This window comes from Salvelinus fontinalis, chromosome 10 (genome assembly GCF_029448725.1).
Source record: "Salvelinus fontinalis isolate EN_2023a chromosome 10, ASM2944872v1, whole genome shotgun sequence".
NCBI classification, from domain to species: Eukaryota; Metazoa; Chordata; class Actinopteri; order Salmoniformes; family Salmonidae; genus Salvelinus; species Salvelinus fontinalis.
In genome coordinates this window covers 4,730,834-4,751,295 of record NC_074674.1, presented here as the reverse complement: position 1 = coordinate 4,751,295, position 20,462 = coordinate 4,730,834, and the positions used below count along the sequence as shown (strand labels likewise).

The 20,462-nt window shown below is 43.3% G+C and overlaps 1 protein-coding gene across 3 annotated transcripts in view; it reads left to right on the top strand.

The window, feature by feature from the left end:
- Positions 1 to 20,462, top strand: part of LOC129863452 (alpha-actinin-3-like) — a 33,244-nt gene that overhangs the window by 735 nt on the left and 12,047 nt on the right. The gene's annotated exons all lie outside the window — the stretch shown is intronic.

Below are 20,462 nucleotides of genomic sequence, written 5' to 3'. Positions count from 1 at the left end.
GTCGTTGTCATGCTGGAAGACCCAGCCACGACCCATCTTCAATGTTCTTACTGAGGGAAGAAGGTTGTTGGCCAAGATCTCGCGATACATGGCCCCATCCATCCTCCCCTCAATACGGTGCAGTCGTCCTGTCCCCTTTGCAGGAAAGCCTCCCCAAAGTATGATGTTTCCACCTCAATGCTTCACGGTTGGGATGGTGTTCTTGGGGTTGTACTCATCCTCCTTCTTCCTCCAAACACAGCGAGTGGAGTTTAGAACAAAAAGCTCTATTTTTGTCTCATCAGACCACATGACCTTCTCCCATTCCTCCTCTGTATCATCCAGATGGTCATTGGCAAACTTCAGACGGGCCTGGACATGCGCTGGCTTGAGCAGGGGGACCTTGTGTGCGCTGCAGGATTTTAATCCATGACGGCGTAGTGTGTTACTAATGGTTTTCTTTAAGACTGTGGTCCCAGCTCTCTTCAGGTCATTGACCAGGTCCTGCCGTGTAGTTCTGGGCTGATCCCTCACCTTCCTCATGATCATTGATGCCCCACGAGGTGAGATCTTGCATGGAGCCCTAGACCGAGGGTGATTGACCATCATCTTGAACTTCTTCCATTTTCTAATAATTGCGTCAACAGTTGTTGCCTTCTCACCAAGCTGCTTGCCTATTGTCCTGTAGCCCATCCCAGCCTTGTGCAGGTCTACAATTTTATCTCTGATGTTCTTACACAGCTCTCTGGTCTTGGCCATTGTGGAGAGGTTGGAGTCTGCTTGATTGAGTGTGTGGACAGGTGTCTTTTTATACAGGTAACGAGTTCAAACAGGTGCAGTTAATACAGGTAATGAGTGGAGAACAGGAGGGCTTCTTAAAGAAAAACTAACAGGTCTGTGAGAGCCGGAATTCTTACTGGTTGGTAGGTGATCAAATACTTATGTCATGCAATAAAATGCAAATGAATTACTTAAAAATCATACAATGTGATTTTCTGGATGCTTTGTAAGTAGGAAACACTGCCGATTTTGCAAGTTATCAAATACTTGTTCTCCCCACTGTATATACCCTCTGGATAGACACTGAGTGGATAATGAACTAGAATGTATTGGCCTGAACGTTACACTGTCTCCCCAAATGTCTTTTACCCTCATTGGAATGTATAGGCCACCTTCCACCAAAAGTGTGTTTTTTGATCAGTTTAATAACATGCTTAGGGAATGTGATTTTGGGAAAGAGGTCATCTTAATGGGAGATTTTAACATTAATTATGAAGACAAGTGTTGTAGGAAAATCCTCAAACGGATCACTAATACCTTTGACCTTACACAGCTAGTTAAAGGGCCAACCAGGGTGACTTGTTGCTCTAAAACACAGATTGATTTGGTGTTCAGTAATAAACCAGAGAGAGTGACTAAATCATTCAATATGGTTACTGGGCTGTCTGATCATAATCTGACACTTATAGCCAGAAAGCTGTCTAAGAGCAGGTTTAGCCTCTCTACTGTTAGAAAGCCAGATCAACTAAGAATACCTAAGAGTGAATTAAGCTATTTTGAAAGCGCAATTAAGGGAATTAACTGGAATGATCTCTTGTCCTATACAGACGTGGAAGCTGATAGTCAGGTTTTTCTATCCACAATCCAGACTACAATAAAGGGTTTCCTAAAGAAACTCAAATCCAAACCTGGCCAAAAGAGCACTCTTCCTTGGCTAAATGGAGAAATCTGGAAATTGATGAAAGAATGAGATTATGCTCTAAAAATAGCCCTAAGATCTAAATTAGAGCATGACAGACTTAGGTTTACCATGTTGAGAAATAAGGTGATGAAAGAAATCAGACAGGCCAAGGCAAACTTTTTTATTAACATAATTGGTGAAGCAAAGGGAAATTCTAAATTGATATGGGAGAATCTAAAAAAGTTAACAGGGAAAGACCATAGTAACACTGCAAAAAGACTAGAAATCATGGTGAATAACAATCTAACACAGGATGCAGTCGAAATAGCAATAGCCTTCAATTCCTACTTTATTGACTCTGTCAGGGTACTGACACAACCCCTCCACTGGTTTCTTTGGCTCAGTGCTAGTGAATGACACTCAACCTGTCTTCATCATAAGGGAGGTTTCTGAGTCAAAGGTGAACAAGGTGATTAGCTCACTAAAGAACTCTAAAGCCAAAGATGTGTTTGGGATGGACTCTACCTTTCTTAAAAACTACAAAGAGTCACTCATTGGCCCCATTACTAAGGTCACCAACACATCTATTGGTCTCTGTGTGTTTTCAAGGGTATGGAAGTCGGCCATAATAACGGTCATCTTTAAATCAGGCGACCCTGCTGACGTGAGTAACTACAGGCCCATTAGTATACTACCTGTGGTGTCAAAGGTTGCTGAAAAGTGTGTAGCAGAACAACTGATTGCCCACCTCAACAACAGCCCCTTCACATTACACTCCATGCAGTTTGGCTTCAGAGCGAAACACTCCACAGAAACGGCCAACTGCTTTCTTCTGGAAAATGTGAAGTCCAAGATGGACAAAGGGGGTGCTGTTGGGGCTATGTTTCTGGACCTAAGGAAGGCTTTTGATACTGTTAACCATGAGATTCTCATCACAAAATTGTCCAAGTTCAACTTTTCCCCTGATGCCTTGAGATGGATGAAATCATACCTTGAAGGCAGAACTCAGTGTGTCAGAGTGAGCAATGAGCTGTCACCCACTCTTAGCTATGATGTGGGCGTGCCCCAAGGGTCAATACTGGGGCCCTTCCTGTTCAGCCTGTACATTAATGATCTGCCTTCTGTCTGTACTGGGTCTGAAGTTCAAATGTATGCAGATGATACAGTGATATATGTGCATGCAAAGAGCAAACAACAAGCTGCACAAGAACTCACTACTGTAATGGTCCAGGTTACAAAGTGGCTCAGTGACTCGTGTTTGCATCTCAATGTGAAAAAAACTGTTTGCATGTTCTTCACAAAGAGGGCAACAGATGCTACTGAGCCAGATGTCTATGTGTCAGGGGAGAAGCTCCAGGTGGTATACGATTTTAAGTATACTTAAATCCAACCTCTCTTTTAAAAAGCATGTGAAAAAGGTAATTCAAATAACCAAATTCAACCTAGCTAATTTCTGATTTATACGAAATTGTTTGACTACAGAGGTAGCAAAACTGTACTTCAAATCTATGATACTCCCCCACTTAACATACTGCTTGACTAGTTGGGCCCAAGCTTGCTGTACAGCATTAAAACCTATTTAGTCTGTCTACAAACAGGCTCTCAAAGTGCTTGATAGGAAGCCCAATAGCCATCATCACTGTTACATCCTCAGAAAGCATGAGCTCCTGAGTTGGGAAAATCTTGTGCAATACACCGACGCATGTCTTGTATTCAAGATCCTAAATGGCTTGGCTCCCCCTCCACTCAGTATTTTTGTTAAACAGAAAACCCAAACATATGGCAGCAAATCTACAAGGTCTGCCATGAGAGGTGGCTGTATAGTTCCCCTAAGGAAAAGCACCTTTAGTAAATCTGCATTCTCTGTGAGAGCTTCCCATGTCTGGAATACACTGCCATCAGACACACATAACTGCACCACATATCACACTTTCACAAAATGCTTGAAGACATGGCTAAAGGTCAATCAGATTTGTGAACATGGTCCCTAGCTGTGTGTTGCCGCTTTCCATGTCTGTTGTCTGTAACTTGTGAGGTGTGGAAACACTTTGTTGCTTTTATGAATTTTGTCTTGCTGCTTTTTGTTCTATGTTGCTCTGTCTGTATGCTACGTCTTGCTTGTACTATGTTGCTCTGTCTGTATGCTATGTCTTGCTTGTCCTATGTTGCTATGTCTTACTTGTTCTATGTTGCTATTGTCTATATTGTAATTGTTTTTAATAACCTGCCCAGGGACTGCGGTTGAAAATTAGCCGGCTGGCTAAAACCGGCACTTTTACTGAAACGTTGATTAATGTGCACTGTCCCTGTAAAAATAAAAATAAACTCAAACAAATCATTAGGAACACTTTCCTAATATTGAGTTGCACCCGACCCCCTTTGCCCTCAGAACATCCTCAATTATATATACACTGCTCAAAAAAATAAAGGGAACACTTAAACAACACAATGTAACTCCAAGTCAATCACACTTCTGTGAAATCAAACTGTCCACTTAGGAAGCAACACTGATTGACAATAAATTTCACATACTGTTGTGCAAATGGAATAGACAAAAGGTGGAAATTATAGGCAATTAGCAAGACACCCCCGAAAAAGGAGTGATTCTGCAGGTGGTGACCACAGACCACTTCTCAGTTCCTATGCTTCCTGGCTGATGTTTTGGTCACTTTTGAATGCTGGCGGTGCTCTCACTCTAGTGGTAGCATGAGACGGAGTCTACAACCCACACAAGTGGCTCAGGTAGTGCAGTTCATCCAGGATGGCACATCGATGCGAGCTGTGGCAAAAAGGTTTGCTGTGTCTGTCAGCGTAGTGTCCAGAGCATGGAGGCGCTACCAGGAGACAGGCCAGTACATCAGGAGACGTGGAGGAGGCCGTAGGAGGGCAACAACCCAGCAGCAGGACCGCTACCTCTGCCTTTGTGCAAGGAGGTGCACTGCCAGAGCCCTGCAAAATGACCTCCAGCAGGCCACAAACGTGCATGTGTCAGCATATGGTCTCACAAGGGGTCTGAAGATCTCATCTCGGTACCTATTGTCAGTCAGGCTACCTCTGGCGAGCACATGGAGGGCTGTGCGGCCCCACAAAGAAATGCCACCCCACACTATGACTGACCCATCGCCAAACCGGTCATGCTGGAGGATGTTGCAGGCAGCAGAACGTTCTCCACGGCATCTCCAGACTCTGTCATGTCTGTCACGTGCTCATGTGCTCAGTGTGAACCTGCTTTCATCTGTGAAGAGCACAGGGCGCCAGTGGCGATTTTGACAATATTGGTGTTCCCTGGCAAATGCCAAACGTCCTGCACGGTGTTGGGCTGTAAGCACAACCCCCACCTGTGGACGTCGGGCCCTCATACCACCCTCATGGAGTCTGTTTCTGACCGTTTGAGCAGACACATGCACATTTGTGGCCTGCTGGAGGTCATTTTGCAGGGCGCTGGCAGTGCACCTCCTTGCACAAAGGCGGAGGTAGCGGTCCTGCTGCTGGGTTGTTGCCCTCCTACGGCCTCCTCCACGTCTCCTGATGTACTGGCCTGTCTCCTGGTAGCGCCTCCATGCTCTGGACACTACGCTGACAGACACAGCAAACCTTTTTGCCACAGCTCGCATTGATGTGCCATCCTGGATGAACTGCACTACCTGAGCCACTTGTGTGGGTTGTAGACTCCGTCTCATGCTACCACTAGAGTGAGAGCACTGCCAGCATTCAAAAGTGACCAAAACATCAGCCAGGAAGCATAAGAACTGAGAAGTGGTCTGTGGTCACCACCTGCAGAATCACTCCTTTTTTGGGGGTGTCTTGCTAATTGCCTATAATTTCCACCTTTTGTCTATTCCATTTGCACAACAGCATGTGAAATTTATTGTCAATCCGTGTTGCTTCCTAAGTGGACAGTTTGATTTCACAGAAGTGAGATTGACTTGGAGTTACATTGTGTTGTTTAAGTGTTCCCTTTATTTTTTTGAGCAGTGTATATATATATTATAAACTGGTTCGAGCCCTGACTGCTGATTGGCTGAAATCCGTCGCATATCAGACCATATAACAAGGGTATGACAACTTATTTTTACTGCCCTAATTACGTTTGGAACTAGTTAGCAATATGGCACATCGGGGGTTTGTGGTGTATGGCCAATATAGCACGACTAAGGGCTGTATCTTAGCACGCCACGTTGCGTCGTGCATAAGAACAGCCCTGAGCCTGGGATATTGGCCATATTGCTTTAATAATATATACAAGATATGCTATTTACCAGACACTTTTATTCAAAGCAACTTAGTAATGTATGCATTTTAAGTGTTACCTGGAATCGAATACACTAGCTTGGCATTGCAAGCGCATACTCTACCAACTGAACTACTGGGGGTATGGACTCTACAAGGTGTTGAAAGCTGTCCTCAGGGATTCTGACCCATGTGGACTTCAACGCTTTCCACAGTTGTGTCAAGTTGGCTGGATGTCCTTTGGGTGGTGGACCATTCTTGATACACGGAAAACTGTTGCAGTTCTTGCAAATCTTGACACACTCAAACCAGTGCGCTTGGCACCTACTATCATACCCCATTCAAAGCCACTTAAATATTTTGTCTTGCCCTTTCCCCCTCTGAGTTGCACACACACAATCCATGTCTCAAGGCTTAAAAATCCTGTCTCCTCACGTTTATCTACACTGATTGAAGTGGATTTAACAAGTGACATCAATAAGGGATCATAGCTTTCACCTGGGTTCCCCTGCTCAATCTGTCAATGTGTTTCTAATGTTTTGTACACTGTGTATATCTGTTGTACCGCTTAAGGTCTCTAATAACAATTTGAATGAGTTGCCAGTGAACTTATTGATTAAATGATTGCTTGTACAATTCCATTTTGGGGATGGGTAAAATGGTCATAGTGTAGACCAGCTACAGGTAGGGAGGAGGATGCCTAAATCACATTTAAACTTGGCTGATCTAATTGAATACTGGCCATTCACCTGCTTGATTTGGGAAGATTCATTGCACATACCAGTTTATATGTACTTCAACCTATTTTCAACTGTCTGTCTTACAGTGGTAATTGACAGGTGTAGGCTAGCCTACATTGGTTTCCCATCAGTGTGAGGGTAGTTGAGCCAAATGCAAGTCTCTCAATTCCTATATTGCAGAGACTGCAGCAGATGACAACACCCAGACAGGGAGACGTAGTGGCAAGAGAGCTTACTGTATTTCAGAACCCCAAATAGACTAATGAACTATACATGCTTAACCCACCCACCACACCCCCTATAACATATTCATACAGCCCATCAATCCCACTGCTACTGCAAGTGTTTTGCCTCTTCATTGTTCTCTGGGGTTTTATGAGAGTACACCATGGTAGACTAGTCTTATCCAATAAGGGCCCTAAATCTTTTGAGATAATAACCTCTAGTTTCTTACTGTTTTTTAAAATCTTTTTTTTTCTCGTTTGTCGGTATGACAACAAATACGGCTTTAATACTCTAGAACAGCTGCCCGAATTCCTGATTTTGGAGTGCAGGCATCTGACCAGAAAGACTAGAAGTTCCTCTTCAGTACTAAGTGACGGTGTTTGCCAAACACTCAAGAACAAATGTGCTTACTAACTTACTCCACATAAGCCAAGGGAAATTCTTGTCACAGAGGGCCTTATAATATCCTTGTTTGTTGTTGCTGCCAGTTGTATAGTCAGGATGCTCGGATAGAAATGCATTCATCTCAGCACCCAGAACCAAATCAGCTATGATCGTCAGAGACTGTGATTGTCAGAGACTGTTACACTGCACGTAGTAAACACTTAGGGCCCCCTATTTTGTGGCTTTTGAGAATTCATTGAATTGAGTATGGTCAACTTTTGCAATGGTATTTGCGTGGTATTTACCTGTAAAATAATTCTGGGCATTATTTATTTACCTGTCGGAGCCCACTCCACTCCACTATATATGTACTGTAGATCTACACGTTTATCTATTTTAGACTTATGTTTGATGATGTAACACGTAGTTGGGTGTTCCCCTGGCTCAGTGGTGTAGTCCAGGGATTAGGCTTAGTCAATGTTTATGGAGGGCTGTCTGATCCTGCCTGTGGTCTCTAGATCCTGACAGCTGCAGGACTATCTGTGTGTTTGTCTACCACCTTTTAGGTCTCTGTTGGCCTCCATTAGCTGCTAGTTAGATTGTTGGATGCAGCTGTCCAGGAAAGGGACCAGTTTTACACCAGACCACATGCATCCGGCTCACAGATGACATGCTCAACTTCACAGATGACATGCTCAACTTCACAGATGACATGCTCAACTTCACAGATGACATGCTCAACTTCACAGATGACATGCTCAACTTCACAGATGACATGCTCAACTTCACAGAGGGATTGGTGGATTGTAATGTATTGTTCCCACTTAAGCATCTCTGGACACATTTTGCTGTATGGATGTTTGTCAGACTAAGTAATAGATGAAACCACAACATCTTAAATGTTTGTGTCATGTTTCTAACACTTTTGATTCTTTTCCAGCACATTTTTTTTTTCACCTTTATTTAACCAGGTAGGCAAATTGAGAACACGTTCTCATTTACAATTACGACCTGGCCAAGATAAAGCAAAGCAGTTTGACACATACAACAACACATAGTTACACATGGAGTAAAACAGACATACAGTCAATAATACAGTGAAAAATAAGTCTATATACAATATGAGCAAGTGAGGTGAGATAAGGGAGGTGAAGGCAAACAAAATATATATATAAATAAATAAAAATATAAAAAGGCCATGGTGGCGAAGTAAATACAATATAGCAAGTAAAAAAAGTAGAGATAGTAGAGATAGAAAAAAGTAGAGATAGAAATAATGGGGTGCAAAGGAGCAAAATAAATAAATACAGTAGGTAAAGAGGTAGTTGTTTGGGCTAAATTATAGATGGGCTATGTACAGGTGCAGTAATCTATGAGCTGCTCTGACAGCTGGTGCTTAAAGCTAGTGAGGGAGATAAGTGTTTCCAGTTTCAGAGATTTTTGTAGTTCGTTCCAGTCGTTGGCAGCAGAGAACTGGAAGGAGAGGCGGCCAAAGGAAGAATTGGTTTTGGGGGTGACCAGAGAGATATACCTGCTGGAGCGCGTGCTACAGGTAGGTGCTGCTATGGTGACCAGCGAGCTGAGATAAGGGGGGACTTTACCTAGCAGGGTCTTGTAGATGACCTGGAGCCAGTGGATTTGACGACGAGTATGAAGCGAGGGCCAGCCAACGAGAGTGTACAGGTCGCAGTGGTGGGTAGTATATGGGGCTTTGGTGACAAAACGGATGGCACTGTGATAGACTGCATCCAATTTATTGAGTAGGGTTTTGGAGGCTATTTTGTAAATGACATCACCGAAGTCGAGGATCGGTAGGATGGTCAGTTTTACAAGGGTATGTTTGGCAGCATGAGTGAAGGATGCTTTGTTGCGGAATAGGAAGCCAATTCTAGATTTAACTTTGAATTGGAGATGTTTGATGTGAGTCTGGAAGGAGAGTTTACAGTCTAACCAGACACCTAGGTATTTGTAGTTGTCCACATATTCTAAGTCAGAGCCGTCCAGAGTAGTGATGTTGGACAGGCGGGCAGGTGCAGGCAGCGATCGGTTGAAGAGCATGCACATGCACATGCACCAGTGTGATGTGTATATTCTAGTCCACTAATTGCTGTGCTAAAATACCAGCCTGTAAAACATCTAAATGTCTTATTGTGTAGTTATCCATTGGCCATCCATGCCTCCACTGCATAGTCATTGAAAACATTAACACCCTAATACAGTATGACTGAATGCAGGTGGTCCTGAACCAGTTGCACCACCACTAGCAATTAACTAAAGCCTGGTTAGCAATGAATTACAGCCACACACTCCAAATACAACTTCCTATGGTAAACATTATGCATTATTAACTTACTGTATTAAAAACAGCAGGTGTAATTTGCATCACCTGTTTGACCTATCCTATCCATCCATTTTCTCCTAATGTTAACTAAAACTGCGACCGTGAAGTCATTCAATACTTTAATACAATACGTTTTTTAAGGGGTTTCCATCTGCACCTACATGCTGAAAGATTAGCAATCTTAAATGAAGGTACAAATCGTAGGTTTTGGAGATCAGTGTCACGTTCCTGACCTATTTCTGTTAGTTTGTTATATGTGTTAGTTGGTCAGGACGTGAGTTTGGGTGGGCATTCTATGTTTTCTGTTTCTATGTTGGTTTATGGGTTGCCTGGTATGGCTCTTAATTAGAGGCAGGTGTTTGGCGTTCCTCTAATTAAGAGTCATATTTAGGTAGGTTGTCTCACAGTGTTTGTTGTGGGTGGTTGTCTCCTGTGTCAGTGTTTGTCGCACCATACGGGACTGTTTCGGTTTGTTTGTTCATCGTCATTTATGTGTAGGCTTTTTTCCCTGTTTGTGCGTTCTCGTGTGTTATGTGAGTCCATCGTCCAGATCTGTCTACACCGTTTGTTATTTTGTTAGTTTAGTCAAGTTCGTGTTTCGTGTTGTTCTTTAATAAATCATGTCTGCAAACTCCGCTGCATATTGGTTCAATCCCTGCTCCTCCTCTTCTGATGAAGAGGAAGAGGAAAGCCGTTACAATCAGAGAATTATCGTGGCTGAATCTGTCAGGAGAGAGAGCAAGCTGGGGAGCCTGGAGGGAGGGGGCTGAGAAAGCCTTCGTTATGATCAAATGGCAGTTGCTATTCCAGAATATGTGTCCTTGTAGGGCAGCTTTTATAAACTGCCTGGTGTGGGGAGTTATTGGTGTCAGGACTCAAGGTCATGCAGGTACTTCTGATCAGCTAAATTCCGGATCTGTCTAAGTGGAGCGTTGGAGCTGAATCTCAAGAGAGATATTGGAGGGTAAGGGTTGTTTAGGTCACCGAGACCGATGTAGTTAATCCCTGAAAATAATGTTATTGACCCCATTTATGTCAATTGCTCCTCTCCAGTAAGTTTTAGCCTTTCAACAGCAGACTGTACATGGCAAAGGCCTTACTTTACGCTAGGCAAGTGTCCAGGTGACTTAAAGAGATTGAACAGGATCTTAAGAAGCGCATACCAATTTGTAACGTGTGAATGAATTTGTAACATATGATACGAATTGCAAGAAAATTATTATAATAATAAACAAAAAATTCAATACAAAATGGATGACATTGTAAGTAGCATTTATAAATCCTTGTGTACCTTTCAGTTGACACCATGAAGCGTCATCCATCACTGGATGGAAGCCTCAGTCTGTCTGTACAGTCTTAGAAGACTCACTGTACTTTGGACACCAGAAGACCTACTAATTATGCTGATGATGTTAGCACTTTAGCAGTTATAAATAGTCATTGGGGTTTCTGGAGCCCTCCCAAATGCTGGCAGACATACAGCACCAGTCAAAAGTTTGAACACACCTACTCATTCCAGGGTTTTTCTTTATTTTTACTATTTTCTACATTGTACAATAATAGTGAAGACATCAAAACTATGAAATAACACTTATGGGATCATGTAGTAACCAAAAAAGCGTTAAAAAAATCTAAATGTATTTTAGATTTTAGATTCTTCAAAGTAGCCACCCTTTGTCTTGATGACAGCTTTGCACACTCTTGCCATTCTCTCAACCAGCTTCATGAAGTAGTCACATGGAATGCATTCCAATTAACAGGCGTGCCTTGTTAATTTGTGGAATTTCTTTCCTTCTTAATGCGTTTGAGCCAACCAGTTGTGTTGTGACAAGGTATACAGAAGATAGCCCTATTTGGTAAAAGTCCAAGTCCATATTATGGCAAGAACAGCTCAAATAAGCAAAGAGAAACAACAATCATTATTTTAAGACATGAAAGGTCAGTCAATACTGAACATTTCAATAAGTGCAGTCGCAAAAACCATCAAGCGCTATGATGAAACTGGCTCTCATTAGAACCGCCACAGGAAAGGAAGACCCAGAGTTACCTCTGCTGCAGAGGATAAGTTCCTTAGAGTTAACTGCACCTCAGATTGCAGGCCCCCAAAAAAGAGTTTAAGTAACAGACACATCTCAACATCAACTGTTCAGAGGAGACTGCGTGAATCAAGCCTTCATGGTCGAATTGCTGCAAAGAAACCACTACTAAAGGACACCAATAATAAGAAGACACTTGCTTGGGCCAAGAAACATGAACAATGGACATTAGACCGATGGAAATCTGTCCTTTGGTCTGATGAGTCCGTACTAGACATTTTTGGTTCCAACCGCCGTGTCTTTGTGAGACGCAGAGTAGGTGGACGGACAATCTCTGCATGTGTGGTTCCCAATGTAAAGCATGGAGGAGGAGGTATGATGGTGTGGGGGTGATTTGCTGGTGACACTGTCTGTGATTTATTTAGAATTCAAGGCACACGTAACCATCATGGCTACAACAGCACTCTGCAGCGATACGCCATCCCATCTGGTTTGGGCTTAGTGGGACTATCATTTGTTTTTCAACAGGACAATGACTCAAAACACACCTCCAGGCTATGTAAGGGCTCTTTGACCAAGGAGAGTGATGGAGTGCTGCATCAGATGACTCGGCCACAATCACCCAACAACCCAATTGAGATGGTTTTGGATGAGTTGGACCGAAGAGTGAAGCAGCCAATAAGTGCTCAGCATACACTACCGTTCAAAAGTTTGGGGTCACCTAGAAATGTCCTTGTTTTTGAAAGAAAAGCAAAAAAATGTGTCCATTAAAATAACAGCAAATTGATCAGAAGTACAGTGTAGACATTGTTCATGTTGTAAATGACTATTGTAGCTGGAAACAGCAGATTTTTTATGGAATATCTACATAGGCGTACAGAGGCCCATTATCAGCAACCATCACTTAACTGGCTAATCCAAGTTTATCATTTTCAAATGCTAATTGATCATTAGAAAACCCTTTTGCAATTATGTTAGCACAGCTGAAAACTGTTGTTCTGATTAAAGAAGCAATAAAACTGGCCTTCTTTAGACTAATGAGTATCTGGAGCATCAGGATTTGTGGGTTCAATTACAGACTCAAAATGGCCAGAAACAAAGAACTTTCTTCTGAAACTCGTCAGTCTATTCTTGTTCTGAGAAATGAAAGCTATTCCATGCGAGAAATTGCCAAGAAACTGAAGATCTTTTACAACGCTGCATACTACTACCTTCACAGAACAGAGCAAACTGGCTCTAACCAGAATAGAAAGCGGAGTGGGAAAGCGGAGTGGGACCGCGGATTGTCCCAGGTTTGTGGCTGTCTAGATCCCTGCTGTTTGTTGTCTTCAATCTTCCCTGTGACCTGCCCTGTTTGGAACTGAGAGGAGTAACCGCGTAACCTAAGTTGCTAGCTACCATGACAAAGACCAAAGCTGGCAGGAGCACCGTTGAGGACAGTGGTGTCTCTCTATCACAGGTGAAGGATCTTTTAAATGAACAAAAATAGTTCTACAAGCAGTTGTTACAACAACAAGAAAATAGATTCAAGTGTGTTGTACAAACACTGGTGGATTCAACTAATAAAAGAATCGATGACCTGACCAGAGAGGTCCAGGACCTGAAGAAAACAGTGTGCTGTTCTACTAGGGTCAGCTCAATGAGTTGAAACAGGAGAACGGCAAGATGACAGCAATATGCAAGTCATTGAGAGAGGGCTTCAGTTCTTTGTGTGAATCCATGATAACAATGACGGATAAATCAGACTCAAGGGATAATCAAGGCAGAACAACATGCTTGTGGACGGAATTTCAGAATCTCTACATGAGACCTGGAAGGAGTCTGAGGACAAAGAGAGGAAAATGATCTCTGAGAAATTGAAGATGTACCACAGGAAGATTGTGGAGCGCGCCCACAGGACTGGAAAACCCACCACCGGCCCAGGTGACAGGCCCAGGCCAATAGTGGTCAAGTTCCTGAGGTTCAAGGACAAGATAGCTGTTCTGGAGAGAGCCAAGAACTTGAGAGGGACGTATATCTTCCTCAATGAGGACTATCCTGAAGCTGTGCACCAGAAGAGGAAAGAACTTATCCCAGGCATTAAAGCTGCCAGAGCACATGGGGACATTGCTTACATCCGCAATGACAGACTCATTGTCCCAGAAGCCTGGAAGGAATGAGAGAGCCAAGCCTATGGGTTCGTAGCTTCAACCCCGCAACACACACACACACCAATTGATTAATGGACTGCTGAATGTACACTGCTCAAAAAAATAAAGGGAACACTTAAACAACACAATGTAACTCCAAGTCAATCACACTTCTGTGAAATCAAACTGTCCACTTAGGAAGCAACACTGATTGACAATAAATTTCACATGCTGTTGTGCAAATGGAATAGACAAAAGGTGGAAATTATAGGCAATTAGCAAGACACCCCCAATAAAGGAGTGATTCTGCAGGTGGTGACCACAGACCACTTCTCAGTTCCTATGCTTCCTGGCTGATGTTTTGGTCACTTTTGAATGCTGGCGGTGCTCTCACTCTAGTGGTAGCATGAGACGGAGTCTACAACCCACACAAGTTGCTCAGGTAGTGCAGCTCATCCAGGATGGCACGTCAATGCGAGCTGTGGCAAGAAGGTTTGCTGTGTCTGTCAGCGTAGTGTCCAGAGCATGGAGGCGCTACCAGGAGACAGGCCAGTACATCAGGAGACGTGGAGGAGGCCGTAGGAGGGCAACAACCCAGCAGCAGGACCGCTACCTCCGCCTTTGAGCAGGAGGAGCACTGCCAGAGCCCTGTAAAATGACCTCCAGCAGGCCACTGGAGTGTGGTTCTGGTTCTACTGGTTCTAACAACAGACCTATCAGCTTGCTGACCAAATACAATGCTATTTCTCTGTAAACAAATCAACAACAGACTTTCAGCATGCTTATAGAGAAGGGCACTCAACATGTACTGCACTGACACAAATGACTGATGATTGGTTGAAAGAAAGTGATAATAAGAAGATTGTGGGAGCTGTACAGCCTTTGATATTATTAACCATAACCTGTTGTTGAAAAAACGTGTGTGTTATGGCTTTTCAACCTCTGCAATATCATGGATTCAGAGCTATCTATCTAATATAACTCAGTGTTTTCTTTAATGAAAGCTTCTCTAATGTCAATGTACAGTGTACAGTGTGTACAGTGTGTACAGTGTGTACACATGTACAGTGTGGTGTACCGCAGGGCAACTCTCTAGGCCTGCTACTATTTTCTACTTTTACCAATGACCTGCCACTGGCATTAAACAAAGCATGTCTGTCCATATATGCTGATGATTCAACCATATATGCATCATCAACCACAGCTAATGAAGTCACTGAAGCCTTTAAGTTACAGTCTGTTTTGGAATGGGTGGCTAGTAATAAACTGGTCCTGAGCATCTCTAAATGCTAAGAGCATTGTATTTGGTACAAATCATTCCCTAAGTTCTAGACCTCAGCTGTATCTGGTAATGAATGGTGTGGCTGTTGAACAAGTTGAGGAGACTAAATTACTTGGCATTACCTCAGAGTGTAAACTGTCATGGTCAAAACATATAGATTCAATGGTTGTAAAGATCGGGAGAGGTCTGTCCGTAATAAAGAGACGCTCTGCTTTTTTGACACCACACTCCAAAAAGAATGTTCTGCAGGCTCTAGTTTTGTCTAATCTTGATTATTGTCCAGTCGTGTGGTCCAGAGCTGCAATGAAAGACCTGTAATTAAGCTGTAGCTGGCCCAGAACAGAGTGGCACGTCTTGCTCTTCATTGTAATCAGAGGGCTGATATAAATAATATGCACGCCAGTCTCTCTTGGCTAAGAGTTGACGAGAGTCTGACTGCATCACTTCTTTTTATAAGAAACATTAATGTGTTGAAAATCCCAAATTGTTTGCGTTGTCAACTTACACACAGCTCTGACACACACACCTACTCTACCAGACATGCCACCAGGGGTCTTTTCACAGTCCCCAAATCTAGAACAAATTCAAGAAAGTCTACAGTATTATATAGAGCCATTATTGCATGGAACGCCGTTCCATCTCATATTGCTCAAATAAACAGCAAACCTGGTTTCAAAAAACAGATAAAGCAACACCTCATGACACTTCGCCTCTCCCCTATTTGACTTAGATAGTTTGTGTGTATGTATTGATATGTAGGCTTCATGTGCCTTTAAAAATGGTTTATGTAGTTCTGTCTTTGAGCTGTTGTCTATTAATGTTCTGTATTATGTCATGTTTCATGTTTTGTGTGGACCCCAGGAAGAGCAGCTGCTGCTTTAGCAAAAGCTAATGCCACTGTTCCCCGGGCGCCGAAGATGTGGATATCGATTAAGGCAGCCCCCCCCCCCCCCCCCCCCCCCCAACAGCTCTCAATCAGGGTGGTTGGTTTAAATTCAGAGGGGTTGGGTTACACCTGTTGTGACATACTTTTGGTCATGTAGGGTATGTGGACACCTGCTTGTCAAACATCTAATTCCAAAGTCATGGGCATTGTTATGGAGTTGGTCCCCTCTTTTCTGCTCCACTCTTCTGGGAAGCCTTTCCACTCAATGTTGGAACATTGCTGCTATAACAGCCTCCACTCTTCTGGGAAGCCTTTCCACTCAATGTTGGAATATTGCTGCTATAACAGCCTCCACTCTTCTGGGAAGGCTTTCCACTCAATGTTGGAACATTGCTGCTATAACAGCCTCCACTCTTCTGGGAAGGCTTTCCACTCAATGTTGGAACATTGCTGCGGGGACTTGCTTCCATTCAGCCACAAGAGCATAAGTGAGGTTCGGCACTGATGTTAGTTGATTAGGCCAGGCTCGCAGTCGGCGTTCATCCCAAAGATGTTCGATGGGGTTGAGGTCAGGGTTCTGTTTTGGCCAGTCAGGTTCTTCTACATTGTCTTGACAAACCATTTCTGTATGGACCTCGCTTTGTGCACAGGGGCATTGTCTTGCTGAAACAGGAAAGGGCTTTCCCCAAACTGTTGCCACAAAGTTGGAAGCACAGAATCGTCTAGAATGTCATTGTATGCTGTAGCGTTAAGATGTCCCTTCATTGGAACTAAGGGGCCTAGTACAAACCATGAAAAACATTATTCCTTCTCCACCAAACTTTACAGTTGGCACTATGCATTTGGGCAGGTAGCGTTCTCCAATGGCGGTGAGCTTCACACCACTCCAACCGATGCTAGGCATTGCGCATGGTGATCTTAGGCTTGTGTGCGGCTGCTCGGCCATGGAAACCCAATTCATGAAGCTCCCTACAAACAGTTCTTGTGCTGACATTGCTTCCAGCGGCAGTTTGGAACTCGGGAGTGAGTGTTGCTACCGAGGACAGACGATTTTTACACGCTACATGCTTCAGCACTCAGCGGCCCCGTTCTGTGACCTTGTGTGGCCTACCACTTCGCGGCTGAGCCGTTGTTGCTCCTAGACGTTTCCACTTCACAGTAACAACACTTACAGTTGACTGGGGCAGCTCTAGCAGGGAAGAAATTTGACAAACTGACTTGTTGGAAAGGTGGCATCCTATGACGGTGCCACATTGAAAGTCACTCATCTCTTCAGTACGGGCCATTCTACTGCCAATGTTTATCTATGGAGATTGCATGGCGGTGTGCTCGGTTTTATACACCTGTCAGCAATGGGTGTGGCTAAAATATCCGAATACACTACTTTGAAGGGGTGTCCACATACTTTTGTATAAATAGTGTATATTGGGTTATTTTATGGCTGGTTATGACACCTACATAAGAGTGTCAAAACCCACATTAGTTTTTTCCTGCCAAGATGTTTCTTTTTGTTTTAAAGTTTGTTTGTCTTAAATGCTTTGTTGTTGTAATGAATGTTTAAAAAAAAAAAAAATCTTAATATTTTAAATAACTTGTAGAAATTACACTTTATAACACTGTCATCAAGCACTATGACCATCCTATGTCACTTTACTTGGACCCCAAAAAATAGACTCTATTTTAAATAACTTGTTGAAATTACACTTTATAACACTCTCAAGAAGCATTATGACCATCATATAAGCCAGATAGGCCTATCACATACATGTCTTTATATCAGTCATCAGTCAAAACGAGGGTTTCTTGGACTGCTCCTGAAATCAATGTGTGCATAATTACAATGAATAATATGGTAAATTAAATAAAAAATGTATAAAACATAAGCATACTATTGATATAGGCTACGGTGTAATGGAATGTTTTGCCTTGTGTGGTAGGTTTTGTGGGTTTTGACACTCTTATGTAGGTGTCATAACCAGCCATAAAATAACTCCATATATGTCACGACAGGTGTAAATATATGTGTCATGACAGTGTTATGACCATATTATAACAGGTTATGACACGTGATGTCAGCTATTATGACAGATTATGACATGGTTATGACTGTGTCAGAACGTGTTATGACACTGGGTGTCAAGTAAAGCAATTCAAGCAGAAAGGGACTGGCAACCAACTGTTTGTTATAGAAGTCTATGCTGCCAACTCAAAGGTAACTGGTAGTCATGGAAATGGTCACGTTACATACATTTGTTGCATGATGGGAGCTATGCATTTTATGTATGTGGTGACATCTGTTTTATTTGGCTAAATGCCAGACACAAAAGTATATTGTGTTGCTCTTTATATGATATAAAACATTGTTAAAGTGTTTTCGTTGAAATGTAAGAATAAATCACAATTTTCTTGTGTGTGTGTGTGTCCACGTGCAGATGCCTGTCTATTTCCTCTGTCTGAGCCCTTGGGCTTGCGTGTTCCATACCACTTTGTTAAGGGAACAGGCCCCACATTCTTGACAACTAACAACAATGGTTAGTAGAGAGCTGGTGGGCTCCTGCCTGATGTTCCAGTGACTCAGTCCTGCGTGTCTGTGGAGGGTGCTAATCCCAGCGCCAGGACAGCCCCCATAGGAGTGCCAGCCCAGGCCCAAAGTCTCCCCCAACCCCCTGGGAGTGCCAGCCCAGGCCACAGTCTCCCACAACCCTCTGGGAGTCCCAGACCCAGGCCACAGTCTCCTACAGCCCCCTGGAAGTCCCAGGGCCAGGCCACAGTCTCCTACAGCCTCCTGGGAATGCCAGGCCCAGGCACAGTCTCCTACAGCCCCCTGGAAGTCCTAGGCCACTGTCTCCTACAGTCCCCTGGAAGTCCCAGGCCCAGCCCACAGTCTCCTACAGTCCCCTGGAAGTCCCAGGCCCAGCCCACAGTCTCCTACAGTCCCCTGGAAGTCCCAGGCCCAGCCCACAGTCTCCTACAGTCCCCTGGAAGTCCCAGGCCCAGCCCACCGTCTCCTACAGTCCCCTGGAAGTCCCATGCCCAGCCCACAGTCTCCTACAGCCAACTGGGAGTGCCAGGCTCTGGGCCACAGTCTCTCACTGACCTTAACCCCCAAACGTAGCTCTGTTTCCCACGCTTCCTTACATTCAAGGGATAAATGAGACTTGGAAGGATGACATGGTACAACTTTAGCTTCAGACCTGCTACACAACCTGAAGCCAACAGGGCTCCATAATAATAGCCACTGTATTTGTCTCGTAGTTCACTCTGGTTTGAGCTAATACATTGAAGAAGCTATAGTCCTCAGTGACAGCAACAGGTGGAGTTTCAGGTGGAGTTTAGTCTTTTTGTAAATTATGTTTTAGCCTGGAAGTTGTATTAACACCTTAGTTCTGATAGTAATATAATCGTGGTTTAATACAGTAACTCTCATCTAGAGAAAGAGTTACTCACTTACTGAATGATGTTGTGTGCTGCCGTGGGACGTTGTCTTATGTGAGTTAATGTAATGTTAGTGTTTGACGTTCAGACAATGTTCATTGAGACATGAGTTTTGTGGCGAAGTCTTGTTGGTTATTGTGGCTTTATGTGCAATAGATATTTGGAAATGAGGTACTCAGAAAAATAGTAGTTCACCATTTGTTATGCTTTTGTCTTGAGTTTTCTCAACAATTTTTTAGGTAGGGATAGGGCATTGTTGTACCAGTATGAATGCCTCTTTGGTCTAAATCTGTTTCTTGTTAATTTCTCTAAGAATTCTTGCTGTTATGCTCTTCACCTCTGTTATGCACAAGACATACATTCCATATTAACATTCTTTCCAGAGTTCTTGGACATTTTGTAGCACCAGTTTTATGTTATTCAATGTACAAAGTAAACAAAACATTATGATGATCATTATGATCGATCATGGGATGAGTTGATATATCGTTCTCAAGTCTCAGTTTAACACATGAAGTTATTTCATTTTTATTAATTCACTGGTAATACAGTGAGGTTTTACGAGTGTGATCACTGCCTTTCTCTTAGTAAGAAGGATAAAAGGTGATTGATTGTATGATATTATCCCATCCCAAATCACCAGTAGGCAGGGTAAAGGTATTACTGTAAAGTTAACATCTAGAGTGGTAAAAGAAATCACACCTCCTCTCCTTTTCCCAGCATTCCATTTCCACACATTGTTGGTTGAGAGTTTCTGCTGCAGGAATGCTCTGCTGTCGGCTGTTCCCTGGTGTCCTATGGCTACCTGATATAGCCCCCTTCTCCTCCTTTCTCCTCCTTAGCCCCCCTCCCCCCACCCAGTCTAAATTTGGGAATCTATGGCAGTAGAGGTTGATTTGAGGGTTAGGCACCTGCTGCGGAAGAGTCTCCTCTTCTAACCATTTTCCCTCTTTCCCTATCACTATCTCTCCTTCCCTCAGACTCTCCTCTCTGCATGTTCAGTTCTTCCCTCAGACTCTCCTCTCTGCATGTTCAGTCCTTCCCTCAGATTCTCCTCTCTGCATGTTCAGTCCTTCCCTCAGATTCTCCTCTCTGCATGTTCAGTCCTTCCCTC